Source organism: Mobula birostris, chromosome 30, assembly GCF_030028105.1.
Source record: "Mobula birostris isolate sMobBir1 chromosome 30, sMobBir1.hap1, whole genome shotgun sequence".
In the NCBI taxonomy this organism is placed as follows: domain Eukaryota; kingdom Metazoa; phylum Chordata; class Chondrichthyes; order Myliobatiformes; family Myliobatidae; genus Mobula; species Mobula birostris.
The window spans coordinates 3,583,727-3,601,273 of record NC_092399.1 but is presented as its reverse complement, the minus strand read 5'-3'; positions in this window follow the sequence as shown (position 1 = coordinate 3,601,273).

Genomic DNA, 17,547 nt, shown 5'->3' with positions numbered 1-17,547 from the left:
ATAAAATTAACAAAATCCGAGTCCTGAAGCAAAGTGGTATTAAATCGCCATTGTCTAGAACTATGTTTTTCTATGACTCTCTGAATCTATTTCAGTGAAGTCATTTGGGCCAAATAGATATTGAATCGTGTGAAATATAGAACCGATAACAAAATAAGAGAGCAACAGTCTCTTTGTCCCACAATTTTTTAAAGACCTAATTAAACCAATAATGGAAAGCCGAACTAAACAAAACCCTCAGTCCATAAAAGTCCATGACCCCACCTGGGAAATTTTTCAATTTGCTTTTGAGATTGGGAAATTAGAAAAAATGCTGCTGCTTTCTCACTGTGTGTACTACACCCCAGATCAGCAGTTCCGCTTTAGACAATAGAGACAATGACTGGCTTATTGGCAATGATTTTGACTTGATCAGAATTGGATGAAAAATAGCCAAGCATGAAGCCAGCAGTGGTGATGCCATCAGTGAAACATGCCCAGCATACTGGACACACTCGGTCATTAGTGTGAACCAAACACCTCATCATTATACCGAGCAGAATACTCAATGGTAATCAATTTTCAGCCAGAACAGATTTTTCTCCAGCGTCAGAAACATATGATGGATTTTGAGCAAGTAGGCCATTCTTTGACTTCAGAATCAGGTTTCATATCACTGGCAATTTGCGAAATTTGTTGTTTTGCAGGAGCAGTACATTGCAATACATAATAACAAAAACTGTGAATGACAGTAAGAAGTATATATTTATTAAAAATTTAAATTGAATACGTTGTGCAAAAAAAATAATAGTGAGGTAGTGTTCATGGGATCAATGTCCATCAGGAATCTGATGGCAGAGGGGAAGAAGCTGTTCCTGAATCATTGAGTGTGTGTCTTCAGGCTCCTGTACCTCCTTCCTGATGGTGGCAATGAGAACAAGGGTGATAGGGGTCCTTTATGATGGATGCTGCCTTCTTCAGGCATCATTCCTTGAAGATATCCTGTCTAGTCACTGGGGTGGAGCTGACAGAGTTCACAACTTTTTGCAAGCTTACTTCAATTCTGTGCAGTGACCCCCACCACCTCCATTCCAGACGTGGTGCAGCCAGTCAGAATGCTCTCCTCAGTACATCTGTAGAAATTTGCGAGCATCTTTGGTGACATACAAAATCTCCTCAAACTCCTAATGAAATATAGCCGCTAGTAACTGCATCAATATGTTGGGATAGATCCTCAGAGATGTTGACACACGTAGCTGCTAAGAAAGCACTTACTAAATTAGCACTCTGGTCTTGCTTTTTAATTTGATTCAGTGGGCTCTGACCACAGGACATACATACCAACAGCAGAATCACTTGGTTGAACTTAAAATTAACTTAAAGTAATTAAAGTAAATGGAGCAGTGGAATAAGGAACTAACCTGACTTCTCACCACTGCAAGCTCAGCTAATAATACTCTGGATTCTTGTAACTTTGTGTGTTGGAGTTTCCCGGCACAATACCATAAGCACCCCAAGTTAGGGAAATCAGCAGAACCCCTGACCTAAGTATGGTTCAGATTATATGAGGTCACTTCAGGTCATGGATTAGTTTCCCCAAGCAGTAAATCTGATCAAAATCTCCACCCACTAACTCCACCACCACTTTATTATCTCCCGTCAGTTTACAGCCTGGCATCACTTTTAAGGATATACAATCAATCTATGTATATAAGCTATTGTATGTATTTATATTTATTGTGTGCTTTTTAAATTGTTATTATTTAGTTCTTTATCTTTGTGTTTTTTTCTGCTGCTTCGGCGGAGCCAGAGTAACAGTTATTTCAAAGCAACACAAATAAAATGCTGGAGGAACTCAGCAGGCCAGGCAGCATCTATGGAAAAGAGTGAATTGTCGATGTTTCGGGCCAAGACTCTTCATCAGGACTGGAAAAAAAGATGACAAGTCAGACTAAGGAGGTGGAGGGAGGGGAGGAAGAAGTTCAAGGTGGTAGGTGACTGGTGAAACCAGAGGAAGGGTGGGGTGAAGTAAAGAGCTGGGAAGTTGATTAGTGAAAGAGATAAAGGGCTGGAGTATCGTGAGCCCTGCAGGCCTACACACCTGTATGTGTTCATTGTTGTTTTATCTAGAGTTATTAAACCCTTGTGCTTTCTGTTTAACCTTCTCAAGTTTACTTTGACTGGCATGGGTTTTTTGCGTACTGTGATTATTCAAAGTGAACTCCCAATTAGAACTTATTGCAGGTTCCTTGTGTTTCAAGAATGATTTGTCTCCTGGCAGCTCCATCGAGCTACCGATGTTCTGTTGGAATTTTGATGAATAAACTTCAGTTTCTGTCTCTACATAGGGTTCTGTCATTCCTCTGCAGGTGGGCTCAGTCATGTCAGTGCACACTGTGACATTCTCTTGCTCTTCTCCTCCTCTCTCCCTTCTACTCTTTTTCAATTTCTCACCCATTCTCATTTTCAAAGGTTAAAGATTAGTTTTATTTGCCACATATACGTCGAAACACGCATTATTTACATCAGCAACAAACACAGTCTGAGGACGTGCGGAGAGCAGCCTGCAAGTGTCACCATGTTTCCGATGCCAACGTAGCATGCCTACAACTTACGAACTGTTTCTAACCTGTACATCTTTAGAATGTGGAAGGAAGGTAGAGCACCTGGAGAAAGCACGGAGAGAACTTACAAACTCCTTACAGACAGTGGTGGGAATTGAACTCTGATTGTAAAGCATTGCACTAACTGCCACTCTGCTGTGTTGCCCACTCCTACTCCAATGCCTGCTTTGACTCCTACTCTCACTCTCTCCAGCTCACTCATCTCTCTTCTCCCTTTACCATTCATCACCTTCAGAAATTAAAGTTCTGTAAGTCGACAAAGATGAACGAAATGTAATGCATTAAAACACAAAATTCTCAAGGTGATACCATCGAGAATTCTTTCTTGAATAGTACAGCCACGGTAGTGATTAGCACAATGCTATTAAAGCTTGGAGTGATGGAGTTTGGAGTTCAATCCTGGCATCCTCTGTAAGGAGTCTGTACCTCCTCCCCGGGGAATGTGTGTGTTTTCTCTGGGTGAAAAACTTTTTCACCCAGAGAGTGGTGGATATATGGAATACTCTGCCCCAGAAGGCTGTGGAGGCCAAGTCTCTGGATGCTTTCAAGAAAGAGATGGATAGGGCTCTTAAAGATAGTGGAATCAAAGGTTATGGGGATAAGGCAGGAACTGGATACTGATAGTGGATGATCAGCCATGATCACAGTGAATGGTGGTGCTGGCTCGAAGGGCCGAATGTCCTACTCCTGCACCTATTGTCTATTGGGTGCTCCAGTTACCTCCCCACAGTCCAAAGATGTACCAGTTAGCAGGTTATTGTAAATCAGCCTGTGGTTAGGTAGGATTAATCAGGAGCTGTTGGGAATTGCTGGGTAGCACAGCTCAAAGGGCCAAAAGTGTCTATTCTGTGCTGTATTGCTAAGTAAGTAAGTAAGTAAATAAATAAAAGTCTCAGTTTGCCTAAAGGTGAGGGTGATAGAATTAAATTCAGGCCTGGTTTCTCCACCTTTCCCCAACAACTTTGTGCAGTTACAGATAGGTGCGCCCACATTCATCTGATAATATTAATGATGTATGCATATGATGCTCCAGAATTTGACAAATTTAATTCCACTGTATGCACTGGCATTTCCAAATACATTCCTTCCTTTGCCAGCCAAATCCTCTGGCCAAATTGGGCTGAGGTTGCAATTACCCATGTGCAGAAACATTGGCTTTGTTTTCAATTTGGAGCATTGAACTGGAATTTAACAGATTGCAAATGCAACCTCACATTTACCCTGGACGGTTCCAACGGAAAGCTTCAGTTTAGGGCTATCTTGTTGCACCAGCTAATAATACTAATGTGCTGTCACACCCACAGCAAGTGTGATCATTTTGAGAAAAGGAGATTCTAAGCCTATCCTGGAGACATTTTCCATTACTCCTATCATTAAAATTATAACATGAGCACTTGCATTGAGATTTGTTTAATCTTCGTACAGCTTCTTGCATTTCTAAACTGAGAGTATCTGTATTACAGTGTTTGATTATTAGTCTAAATATTGATTGCTTTATCCCATTAGAGAAGCTGTAGTTGTTATCCTTAGAGATTTTCTCTCGAAATTCCTTCTCTCCTTTCTGTTCTTTTTCCATTTCTGACCCATTCTCACTCTTCTTTTCTTTTTTTTAAGATTAAAGATTAGTTCTATTTGCCACACGCCATCAAAACATACAGCGAAATGTGTTGTTTTCATCAACAGCCAGTACAATCCAAGGATGTGCTTGGGGGGCAGCCTGCAATTGTTGCAATGATACCAGCACCACAACTTACTGACCCATGTGGGAGGGAACCGGGGCACCCAGACGAAACCCAGGCAGTCACAGGGAGAATGTACAAACTCCTTATGGACAGTGGGGGGAACTGAACCTTGATCTCTGGTGATGTAAAGTGTTATGCAAACGGCCACGCTACCGTACATCAGAAGCTTGGAGAGCTTTGTTGGAAACTTGCCCACAACCAAGAGAAAAGCTGCACACCCAAACCAGTCTTGAGCTAATGATTCCCAAAGCCAAGCTTTCCTCTCTCCCAGTGAGCAAAACTCTTTGCAGGGAAAGATATCCTATAAACCCAAAATATCCTCGTGACTAGGAGGAGAGCATTGGATCAGTGCCCGTTCAGCACCTTCCACACTTCCTCAATCATATTCCTCAATCTCTTTGCCTGAAAAAAGAATCAGTTCCTCAACTCTAATTTGATTCATTGACTTATTCCAGTTACTTCAGTCAGATCTTGACCACATTTCAAATTATGCAACCTATTTCATCCTCTCTATGCAGCGTGCTGAGTACAATCAAACACAGTATGGAAGGATTTATGGGTGAAATCTGTTGTCCAATGGGGTGGAGATATGCCTCTACCGAAGGAGGTGAAAGGTGTTTCTTCCCCTCCACTAGCCTGCAGGTTACCCTTGGGCAAGGTATAGCACCTGTTTAACCTCTCCCCCGTCCTCCCCACGGCCAGGGTCACATGAATCCATGGGAGCAGGTGATGGATGGTCATATGAGCAGCTGGTGCACATCACAAGTCCTGGTTATGCGACCACTGACACCAGGCAGACAATCTCTGAAGAATATTGATAATGGCTGGGGTCACCTGTCTTGTAGAGACACTGCCCAGGAGAAGGCAATGGCAAACCACTGCCAAAGAAAATTCGCCAAGAACAATCATGGACATGAGACCATGATCACCCACGTCATACAACACAGCACATAATGAACATTGTCCAAACACCTAGTCCCCTGAATTGTGATTGCTTATCTGCTAACTTAACTGCCTTCTGTTTTGTTTGTGGTTGTGGTAAGCCAGATGGCCGTGGATAACACACAGGAGACGGAGATCATGGAGAGGTGAAGAACAAATGTGCTGTTGTTTACTTTGCTTGTAAGTCATCTACCCAGAATGCCCTCTCCCACCACGTCCAGTATGTAGCACACAGGGAAGCTCGACGGTAACCCGTAAGGGTCAAATATACATGACTACATAACACCTTATCTTGACCTTCGTTCTTCACACGTGAACCACACTGGAAGGGCAGGTGTTCAGTGCATATTCCTAGGTCCCACTGAGAGGCTGATAGTGAATCTTACTGAATTACAGAGGCTTTACAGCAAAAGGCTTAGACACATATATATAGCTAGGGTCCCTAAGATTAAAAAAAAACTTCTGCATAGTACTGCAGTAATTTTATGTCCTGTCCTGCTGCTGCAAAAAAAACTAATTTCATGACACCTGAGTCATTAACTTGATTCTGCTTTGGGTCTGTACTGTGGAATGAGAGTGGGAAGGGGGCAGGGAGAGGGGAATCATGGTTAGGAAAAGGGGAACGGAGAGGGGAGGGAGGGAGTGGGAAGTACTGGGCAGTTCTGTCACGTGTCCCAAACCCCTCGTAATGCGCTCCACCACCACCATTCCGAACATGCTTTGCTCCAGCCAGATTTACAAACTCGCTCTCTGCTCCATGTTGACAAATGCAGTACTGTGCAAATATCTTAGGTACCCTATCTATATATATGTGCCTAAGACTTTTACACAGTACTGTAGGGGTTGCAGACTCTTACATGCCGTGTTGGTAGGGACTTCTAGGATTTTGTTCCAGTATTGATGAAATAATGCGATAACCACATGGTGCAACGTAAATCTGCTGGAAGAACTCAGATGGTCAAGCAGCATCTTCAGAAGGAAAGATCTGACATTTTGGATTGAAGCCCTAGGGCATTACATAGTTATCATAGGAGTCCGTGTTTTGTAAGTGGTGGAGAACACAGCTTTATATGTTGTAATGTGAGCATTGCTTTGTGGCTGACACGTACAAAGCCACTACCCTCCCCCACTTGGGACAGTCCGACCATCTTTCACTGTTTCTGTTTTCCAAGTATAGCCCGGTCATTAAACGTGTGAAGACTATTAAGATCTGGCTGGAGGGTGCTGATTCTGCTCTTCAGCACCAATTCCAGCACACAGACTGGAGCGCGTTTGCTGCCCGTGCCACCACAGACTCTCAAGTTAACATTGACTTACCCACAATGAAGACTATTGAGATCTGGCTGGAGGGTGCTGATTCTGCTCTTCAGCACCAATTCCAGCACACAGACTGGAGCGCGTTTGCTGCCCGTGCCACCACAGACTCTCAAGTTAACATTGACTTACATACCAACTCTGTCCTTGAGCACATCAACAAGTGTGTAGATAGAGAGACATCACAAAAACAAATAAAAGTTTTCCCCAATCAGAAACCATGGACGAACAGAGAAGTTTGCCTACTGCTCAAAGCCAGAGATTTAGCCTTCAGGTCTGGAGACTGGGAGGCTTACAGCTCAGCCAGGGCCAGCCTAAGGAGGGGAATCTCTCAGGCTAATCACATTTACAAACAGAGGATCGAGGAGCATTTCAACTCCTCGGACCCCCGGCGCATTTGGCATGGCATACAGGTCATTACAAACTTCAAACCACCTAGTACTGTGCCCCCTTCCAGCTCTGCTTCCCTCCCTGATGAGCTCAATTACTTCTACGCTCGCTTTGACCCAGAGAACAAGGAGGTCACCCTCAAAGCAGATCTCCCACCTGGTGAACTGCTTCTCTCACTTTCCACCTCCGATGTTCGCGCCACCCTGAGCAGGGTGAATGTACGGAAGGCAGCTGGTCTGGATGGAATACTGCCCATGTGCTCAGAGTCTGTGCAGGGCAGTTGGCCGGGGGCTTCACGGACATTTTTAATCTGTCCCTGGCCCAGGCAGTTGTCCCCACAAGCTTCAAGATCACCATCACCGTGCTAGTGCTGAAGCATTCCACTGCCACGGGCCTGAATGACTTCCGTCCAGTTGCACTCACCCCCATCATTGCAAAGTGCTTTGAGAGACTGGTTCTATCACAACTGAAATCCTGTCTGCCCACTACCCTGGACCCCCATCAATTTGCCTATCGCACAAACAGGTCAACAGAGGATGCCATCTCCATGGCACTTCACTCTGCCCTGACCCACCTGGACAGCCCCAACTCTTACGTCAGAATGCTGTTCATTGACTTTAGTTCGGTATTCAACACTGTGATCTCCTCCAAGCTGATCGCCAAACTTCGCCAGCTTGGTATCAGCTCATCCCTCTGCAATTCGACCTTGGACTTTCTGACTAACAGACCCAAATCAGTTAAGTTGGACAACCTCTCCTCCTCCACTCTCACCCTGAACACCGGTGTGCCTCAAGGCTGTGTGCTGAGCCCTCTTCTGAAATCCCTTTTCACCTGTGACTGTGTTCCTGTACATGGTTCTAACTCCATAATCAAGTTTGCAGACGACACCACAGTGGTTGGCCTGATCAGAGGGGATGATGAGATGGCCTACAGGGAGGAGGTCAGCACCTGGTCGCATGTTGTGCCAACAACAATCTGGCCCTTAACACCCAGAAGACCAAGGAGATCATTGTGGACTTCAGGCACGCTAGGAGTCACACTCACGTCCCCATCTACATCAACGGAACTGTAGTGGAGCATGTATCAAGCTTCAAATTTCATGGTGTCCACATTTCTGAGGATCTCACCTGGTCCCTGAACTCCTCCATCCTGATCAAAAAGGTGCAACAGTGCCTTTATTTCCTGCGGAGCATGAAGAAAGCTCACCTCTGTCCCAGGATACTGACAGACTTTTACCACTGTACCATTAAGAGCATACTCACCAACTGCATCTCAGTGTGGTATGGCAATTGTCCCATATTGGTCCGCAAAACACTCCAGCGTGTGGTGAAAACTGCCCAGCGGATTATCAGCACCCAATTGCCCACCATTGAGAACATCTACCATAAACACTGCCTGGGCGGGGCGAAAAGCATTATCAGGGATGCATCTCACCTTAACCATGGACTTTTTACTCTCCTCCCATCCAGTAGGCGCTACAGGAGCCTCTGCTCCTGCACCAGCAGGCCCAGGAAGAGCCTGAGGCTGTGACCCTGCTGAACCTCACATCACAGTGCTAAGCAGTATTGCACCCAAATTGTACTGTCTCAGTACTTTTATAATTGTGTGCTGTAGCACTTTTTTATTCGCAGTTATTTTGTAAATAACACTATTCTTTGCATTTCTGGTCAGATGCTAAATGCATTTCATTGGCTTTGTATCTGTACTCGGCACAATGACAATAAAGTTGAATCTAATTATTAAAAGTAAGTTAATACTAATTAGGATAATGGGGGGTTCTACTTCCATTCTTTTTACTTCCGGTGGTCTCTGTATATAGTGTTCCTGCCATGCCGTACGGGTTGTGAAAGCCTCTGTATATACATAACGGTTTTGAAGTTCGAGATAAAGTTGTTTCTTTGGCATGAAGTTGTCGAGTGTGCCTTTTTCAAAGTAGAAATTACTACATATTTTTGGCAACGAGGTGAACTGGTTTTGTGGTTGTGCCGGCACGCTTTGAACGGGAGCAGCAGCGCTGATCAGGAGCCTCACGTTCAGATGGCTACATTTGGAACTATTGTTGATTTTGTGGATGTGACGGAGTATGAGGAAAGGTTGGGACACTTTTCTGTGCTAATGAAATTACTGAGGAGGCTAAGAAGCGCTCTATTCTCCTGAGTGTGTGTGGGGCAAAGACTTACAAGCTAATAAGGAATTTAGCCACACGGTGGAAACCAGGGGACATTCCATATGATGAACTGATCAAGCTGATGGGGAACCACTGATGCACTATCAATTGCTCCAAAAGACTGGAAGTAGGGTAAATACTATAAGGCTTTTATTAACAGTAAAATGGATCCACGTCCATGCTGTATGTCTGTCCTGGACTGAGGGAGGAGCAGTGACACAATCGCTTTTATTCAGGGGTCTGTGGGAGGAACCACGGGAGCACTCAGCAGAGGGGCGTGTCCAGACAGGTAACCCAGTTACAACCTATATATATATATATATATGGCTTACCACAACCACTACAATCTAAAACCTTCTGTGACAGTCCAACGGTGTAAGTTTCACAGCCGTTTCAGGAAGCCAGGTCAGTCTGTGGCCAATTTTGTAGCCGAGCTTCGGCAGCTGTCGGAGCATTGTGATTTCGGAGCGGTGTTGGAAGACTTGCTCCGTGATCGATTGGTATGCGGCATTAATAATGACGGCACAACGCCGCCAGTTAGGGGAAACCCCACCTTTGACTTTCAAGAAAGCCTTAGAGATTGCCCAAGGCATGGAGACGGCTGCTAATAATGTCAAGGATATCCAGAAAGGACATGGGGGGTCGCAGTCGGCGGCAGTGCACCAAGTCAGGAGGGAGATTGGTAAACAGGCAAAGCGGGTGGAATGTTTCCGGTGTGGAGGGACGCACTATGCAAACGATTACAAATTCAAAGACACTGTCTGCCATGCTTGTAGCAAAAAGGGACACTTAGCTAAAAAGTGCAGAAGTTCAAAGGGTAAGATTAAGCCTGGGCAGGAGAAAGCTCAACAGGCTCAGACAGCCACGCACCATCTAGAAGAAGCAGATGAAGGGGCAGCGTGTGCCTACAACATGTTTGCAGTGGAAACAGATGAGGAACCACCTGAACCATATTATGCCACAGTCACTGTCAGGGGAAAGGACGTTAAGTTTGAGATTGATTCAGGGGCTACTGCATCGGTCATTAGTGAGGAGACCTACAGGAGGACATGGGGGTCCAACCTGCCTCCCATCCGACCGTCAAAGCTCAAAATTAGGACCTATACGGTGTAGCCCATACCTCATTTGGGGGTGTTATACGTGGACATTTCAGCCGGGGGTCAGAAGGCTGAAGCCAGGCTAGTGATAGCTAAGGGCAGGGAACCCAGTCTTTTGGGTCGCGATTAGCTTCGCAAAATTCGGCTAAACTGGCATGAAATTAAGTATGCACACACGACGGAGGACATTCTGCAGCGGTACAGTGACGTTTTCAGGGACGAGCTAGGAACACTGAAGGGCGTGATAATGAAACTCCATGTCGACCCTGAGGCTACACCACGATTTTTTTTAAGCCCAGGTCGGTGCCCTGTGCCATGAAAGGCAAAGTCGAGGAGGAGCTGGAACGTTTACAGAGGCTGGGCATTATTGAGCCTGTCCAGTTTTCAAGGTGGGCGGCTCCCATTGCGCGAGAGAGAGAGTTAAAACCGGATGAAAATGTCTATGTGAGAAACAATCAGCGATGGCTGCCTGGGGTTATTCTTACGCAGAGTGGTCCCGTCTCCTACGTTGTTAAATTGACTGATGGGTGTGTTTTCCGCAGACATCAGGACCATGTGCGCCTGCGTCATGATACCGGCTCAGAGCCAGACAGTTCCATGGAGTTTCCATTTGTGAGACAGACTACGGTGGAAGCATGTCCACCAGTGACTTTGCCAGAGGGCGAGACGCTGGCAGAGGGGTCGGGGTCCCTTGAGGAGGGTGGACATTCTCACACAGACCCCTCTCATGCCCCCAACAGCCTCACCAGCGGTGCCTGCTGGGTCACTCGTAAACCTCCTGACAGACTGAATCTTTGACGGGACAGTTCTATTTTGTTGTTGTTAGATTGAATGTTGAATCTGTCACATTTTCCAGATGTTTTGTATTGATAAACTGTTGCTGAGATACTAGCACAAGTTTTCAGGGGTACGCAAGTTAATAACACTACTGTTTTTATTTCCTAGTTTTTACATTTGGGGGATGTTGGATTTTAAAGGGGGAGAAGTAATGTGTAATGTGAGCATTATTAAAAGTAAGTTAATACTAATTAGGATAATGAGGGGAGTTCTAGGTCCGTTTTTTTTTTACTTCCGGTGGTCTCTGTATATAGTGTTCCTGCCATGCCGTACGGGTTGTGAAATCCTCTGTATAACATAACGGTTTTGAAGTTCGAGATAAAAGTTGTTTCTTTGGCATGAAGTTGTCGAGTGTGCCTTTTTCAAAGTAGAAGTGTTGTTGAATAATATTGCGGCAAACATTTGGTCCATAATGACAAACGAGGAAGTTTGTGTAACTCAACAACTATTTTCATTGTGATAAACACAAACAGACCGGGCGCTATGACCCGGGGAGAGAACCCACTCAGTCACCTACAGACGGGGAAGGTTATTATCACACACCCCGGTTACAGTCAGGGTGTGGAAATATAGTATATGGATCAGCAGCTAGGTCTCTTATATGGAAACTGGATGTGATTCAGGCTCAGGCCTTGAGAGTGTGCAGTGGGGCTTTTAAAACGTCACCAGTGTCAGCCCTACAGGTAGAAATGGGAATAATGCCTTTGGAACTAAGAAGGATGCAACTGATGGCAAACTACTGGGCTAACTTGCAGGGGCACAATGATTCTCGCCCTACTAAAGGAGTGTTGCAGGAGTGCTGGGAAAATGGGAGGTTTCAGAGGGATACCTTTAGTCGGGTAGGGAATGATATTGCAAAAGAATGTGGAGTATTTGATCTGAGGATAAGTCCTTCAGTAGTTTATCCGGTTGTAGCTCCATAGAAGCTTGTACGGCCTGACATAGACTGGCATTTGTTAGAGGTAAAAAGGAAAGAAAGATATAAAACAGATTTGGTAAATGCATTTAACTGTCATGTGATGGAAAAGTATAGTGATTATACTCACATTTATACGGATAGTGCGAAGGAACCTGAAACAGGAGTGACAGGGTTTGGGGTGGTAATACCAGCAAAAGAAATTGGAATCAGCAGAACATCTATTAAGTTAGGGGTGTTTACAGTGGAGATGCTGGCAGTGTTGGTTACGTTGCAATGGGTGCAGAAAGCCAGACAAGCCAAAGCATTGATATGTTCAGATTCATCCTCCGTTCTAGCAAGTTTAAGGTCTTTTCACACAAACAGTCGGCAAGATGTACTTTATGAAGTCCTTCAGTTAGTTACAAGAATTGCAAATCAGGGACATCAGGTAAAATTTCTATGGGTTCCAGCACATGTAGGGGTGAAGGGGAATGAGAGGGTGGATGAGTTGGCAAAGAGGGCGTTAAAGAAAGAATATGTGGAAATGCACATTAGTATCAGTAAAGCAGAGGTTAAGTGTGTAATCTGGGAAAAAGTCAACCGAATGTGGGAAGAAAGATGGGACAGGAAGGGGAAAGGGAGGCATTTATATCAAATACAAAAGAATGTTGCAGTTACTAGGGTAGGTAATGGAAACAGAAGAGAGGAAATTGTGTGGACTAGGTTAAAGCTGGGGCATTGTGCATTAAACAAAACATTGAAAATGATAGGGAAACACCAGACAGGATTGTGTGAGGAATGTCAGGAAGAGGAGTCAGTAGAACATGTAGTTCTGAGTTGCAGGAAGTATGGGATACAGAGAGAGATGATGAGAAATAAATTAAGGGAGTTGGGGATGCAGGAATTCACATTAAAAGGGTTGCTGGGCATGGGTGAGAGAGCACAAGTCCGGGTATTTTTTTAGCGTTTTTAAGGGGTACAGGGTTTTTTTTATAGAATATGACGAATAAACAGGAATAGGATACTAGGATGGTCAAAGATGGGAGGGTGAAGTGTAGGTTTGTTTGTGTGTGTGTGTGTGTGTGTGTGTGTGTTTGGGTGAAGGGATTTAGAATGTATGTCCAGTGCACATTCTGGAGCAGAAGGTGGCGGTAATGCACCATTAAGCTGGATGCCAACCGCCGTAAAACAAGATACAGACAGACAGACAGTCAGGGTGACCCTCAAACACACAAGTGAATGACTGTTTAGCCCAAACTAAAATGTGACCATAAGTGAACTGGAATATCCCACGAAAGCATTTGAACACAAGAACAATAAATAGCGCTGTTGACCACGCCAGCCCAGAGCACCACGCTGCTCCCACCCGAGGAGTTCGCCATCCCCGGCGGCCACAGTGTCCACAACAAGGACCAATGACCCCGGTGGTGGTCAACTCTCCTGCTTTAGGGCTGGGGAGCTGTTTCGGGACCTCCAGGGGAGGCACTGTTTAGTGAGGCAAGAGGCAGAGCACTTTCCCTCCTTCAGCCTGGCTGGGTCGGTGCTGGCCAAGGGCCGATACGATGCTCAGGGACCCGGTGCAGCACGATTGCCTTCCACCGCTCAGGCAACCGCGCCCGATATACCACTCTGAGATGCGGTTGTGCACCTCTCCCAGCCCCTTTCAGTGGCTTCCCAGTTTGGGGGATAGTCCCTTCTTCCGGAAGGGCCAGTAGACTCACGCTGGAGCACCACAGTGAAGTTCTGTCTCCGACTGCGGGCATCAGAAGCCTGCTTTTGGCGGCTGCTGGTTGCGCTTTGGTTCTGCTGAGCTGCATCGTGAACAGCCTGCAGGCGTCCCCTAAGATGCTCCCTCCCCAGGGATCTCTGGCTCGGGGGTGGGGGTAGGGGGACTAACACCAGATCCACCGGTGTGCACAGCTCCCGCCCGAACGTGAGCACAGCCGGCGTACACCGGGTGCTCTCCTGAACTGCTGTCCGGTTCATGCACAATACCAGGGGTAGGTGGCGATCCCAACCGCGCTCCAGATCCGCTACAAGGACCCTGTGTTCACGCTGCTCAGCCGGCGTTGGGTCAAGGAGGGCCCGCAGGGCATTCCCTTCCAGCGCCAGGACAGGGTGCACCGCCGTCTCGGTGGGGCTCCACTCGTTTTGCCGTGCAGCAAATTTGACTTTTGCACCAGGTAAGGCTCCAGGCGGCTGGCACCAATGTATCTGGGTCGCTTCGGGGGGGACCGTGTGGCATGAATTGCTGAGGCCCGTTGGTATTCCTCTTGCCCGGCAACATCGGCAGTGCCTGCCATGTTGCCCATCCTCCCCGGCCGCAGCGTCTTGGGACCCTCCGTGCAGGCCACGAGGGAGATGGGTGATGCGTTTGCCGTGTCCCCCGAATTGGGGAGCCTGGGTACACTCACCCCGTAGGGATTCCCTGGGAAGGCACGATGCTTGGTTCCCAGCTTCTCCCTCCGGGTTAGCATCCCGATTTAGGGAGCCCGTCCCATCTTTGGGATGCGGGTGAGGCATACTGCTCGGTCCCTCGACTTATTCCCCGGGCCTTCAGGTGCTCCATCCGATGTCATAGCTCTTTCATCTTGCTGTCAATTTCTAATCCTACTCCTGACACCAATGAGGCGAGCATTCAGTCGATAATGGCAGACAAGGAAGCTCGTTTAACCGGACAACCGTTTTTACTGTGAGAAACACAATAACAATAACAGACCAGGCGCTATGACCCGGGGAGGGAACCCAGCCAGTCACATACAGACGGGGGGAGGCGATTATTGCACTCCCCAGTTACAGTCAAGGTGACATTTGTTATCCAATCAAGATGTTGTCTTGCTCTAAGGATTCAGGAAATCTGCTCAATTACTTTCTTTTCTCCCTCCCCCATCTCCTTTAACTACAACGTTTTTTTTGCTACCATTAGTGCATTAGTGATTTCCATCATTGATTGGAGGCCATCCCACATTGAGTCTAAACTGTATAGATTATAATGTAAACTTCTGTGTCTTGAAACTCTGCTTATAATTATAACCAAGCTTTTGGATCATCTCCATCAGTCATATCTTTGGCTGGAGGTCAGTTATGCCCCCCCCCTCCCAATACAACCCTTCAAAGCAGGGGTTCCCAACTTGAGTTACACAGACCCCTTGGCTAATGGTAGGGGTCCATGGCATAAAAAAGGTTGGGAACCCCTACTTTAAAGCAACAGAGGAAAATCTGGAAAAGCTCTGCAGGACAGGCAGCGTCTTTGGAGGGAAATGGACAGATGACATTTTGAATGGACATTTCATTCTGACTGAAAGGGAGGTAGCTAGTTTAAAAAGGTGAAGAGAAGGGGTGTAGCCAGAGCTGGCAGGTGATATGTAGATCCAAGAGAGGAAGAGTTATAGTTAAATGGAGGAGGCGGTTGGAGAGTGGAAATAATGTCAATAGCGATGGAAATTTTTGTTGCTTTGAAGGTGTTTCATATGTAAAAGCTGTTGTTATTGTTGGAACTGATTTACTCTCCCTCTTGAATAAAGTTAGTTTCACAAATACCATTTTAGCAGTTTAAAGGCACAGTATTAACAAGTTGCATTGGGCCAATCAAAAGTTCAAAGTAAATTTATTATAAAAGTGCATTTACTGTATGTCACCAGATACAATCCTGAGATTCAGTTTCTTGTGGACATTCACAGTAAACACAATAGAATCATTGAAATACCACATACAACTAAACAGGCAAACAGCCAGTGTGTCAAAGACAACAAACTGTGCAAATACAAAAAGAAAAAAAAAACAAACTAAATAATCTAAGTCAGGCAGTAACTAAGGAAATGAATAAACAGTCGACATTTCAGGCCAACACAAGGAAATCTACAGATGCTGGAATATCAAGCAACACACATAAAAATTGCTGGTGAACGCAGCAGGCCAGGCAAATCCGATCTCCCCCTCCCCCTCCCACTTTCAAATCTCTTACTATCTCTTTCAGTTAGTCCTGACGAAGGGTCTCGGCCCGAAATTTGGACTGTACCTCTTCCAATAGATGCCGCCTGGCCTGCTGCGTTCACCAGCAATTTTTAAGTGTGGCATTTCAGGCCAGTACCTTTCTTCAGAACTGTAAAGGAAAGAGGAAGATGGCAGAATACCTTTATTCTAGCATCTTTCCCCTTCCTTTCCAGTCCTGAAGAAGACGATTGGCCTGAAATGTCAACTGTTTATTCTTTTCTATAGATGCTGCCTGACCTGCTTAGTTCCTCCAGCATTTTGTGTGTATTGCTTTAGATTTCCCAGCACCTGCAAAATTTCTCATGTTTATAAATAATAATAATACATAAATAAGTAATAAATATTGAGAACATGAGATGAAAAGTCCTTGAAAGTGAGCCAATAGTTGTTGGAAGAGTTCAGTGTTGGGGTGAGTAAAGCTGAGTGAAATTATCCCCTTTGGCTCAGTAATCAAATCTGCCTTTCCACTAAACAGAAATACATCAAATATTGCTACCAGTAATGACCACTTTCACACCAGCTGCAGTTTGCACCGAAATCCTCTTCTTCTTCTTCGGCCTGAAAGCTTATGCAGCTTATTGTCACCGAAGCTTCAGGTCAGTAATCCCTCATCAAAACTGGAAAGTCCTAGTAATCAACAGTTTAATGTTGCAGACTAAAGAGTTGAGATCAAGAGGGAAAGATCTGTGATAGATCAGGGTGCAATCCATCGTTTCCTGTCCCTCGGAGAGTCAATATTGAATTAATTAGCTGAGGACCACTCTTTGGTTTTCTGGAATGAGATCATAATATAAGAATTTACCTCCATGTGTATAGCTCAACCATGATTAAAAGTGACGCCTGGAAGATAAAATCCAAAATTAAAATCCTCTTTCTCAGTTCAGATTGAGAAACACATGATGTTCAGTGGAAGCTCTAATGATGTCTTTAAGTTATTAGTAGCAGTGATGATCTTTGAAGACATGAAGATAGTGAAGCCTTCAAGGCATTTTGGACTCTAATGGAAATTTCTCAGAACTGTATTCTGTCTGCAACAGCCTGTAAAATATACTAAATTGAAGGAATGATGCTAGAAGATATTTGCAACCTTTGGAGGTCAGGGTAGTGATGTTAAACCTTGCTCCATATGTTGCTCACTTCCCTTCTCAACTTTTCTGGCTCATTCAATCTTTCTTTCCTCATCTGCCGGAGGTATGTTGAAAAAAATCTTTCTGGATTTCACTCCCAAGTGGTCTGACCCTAATCATGTGACTTGCTGTTCTTCCTTCTGTGTCTGTTAGGCATCAGATGGGAACGCTGAGATGAAGACGAGGCTGGAACACTGAAATCCAGGCTGACACACCACTGTTTTACTGTCCAGTCTCATCATTCTGATGAGTCAGTAACAAAGACCCTAGCGGTTAGCAAGACACTATTACAGCTCGAGGCATTGGGGTTCAGAGTTCCATTCAGATGTCACCTGTGAGGAGTCTGTATGTGGAATGCATGGGATTTCTCCGAGTGCTCCTGTTCCCTCCCGCAGTCCAAAGACGTATCAGTTAGTAGGTTAATTGATCATTGTGAA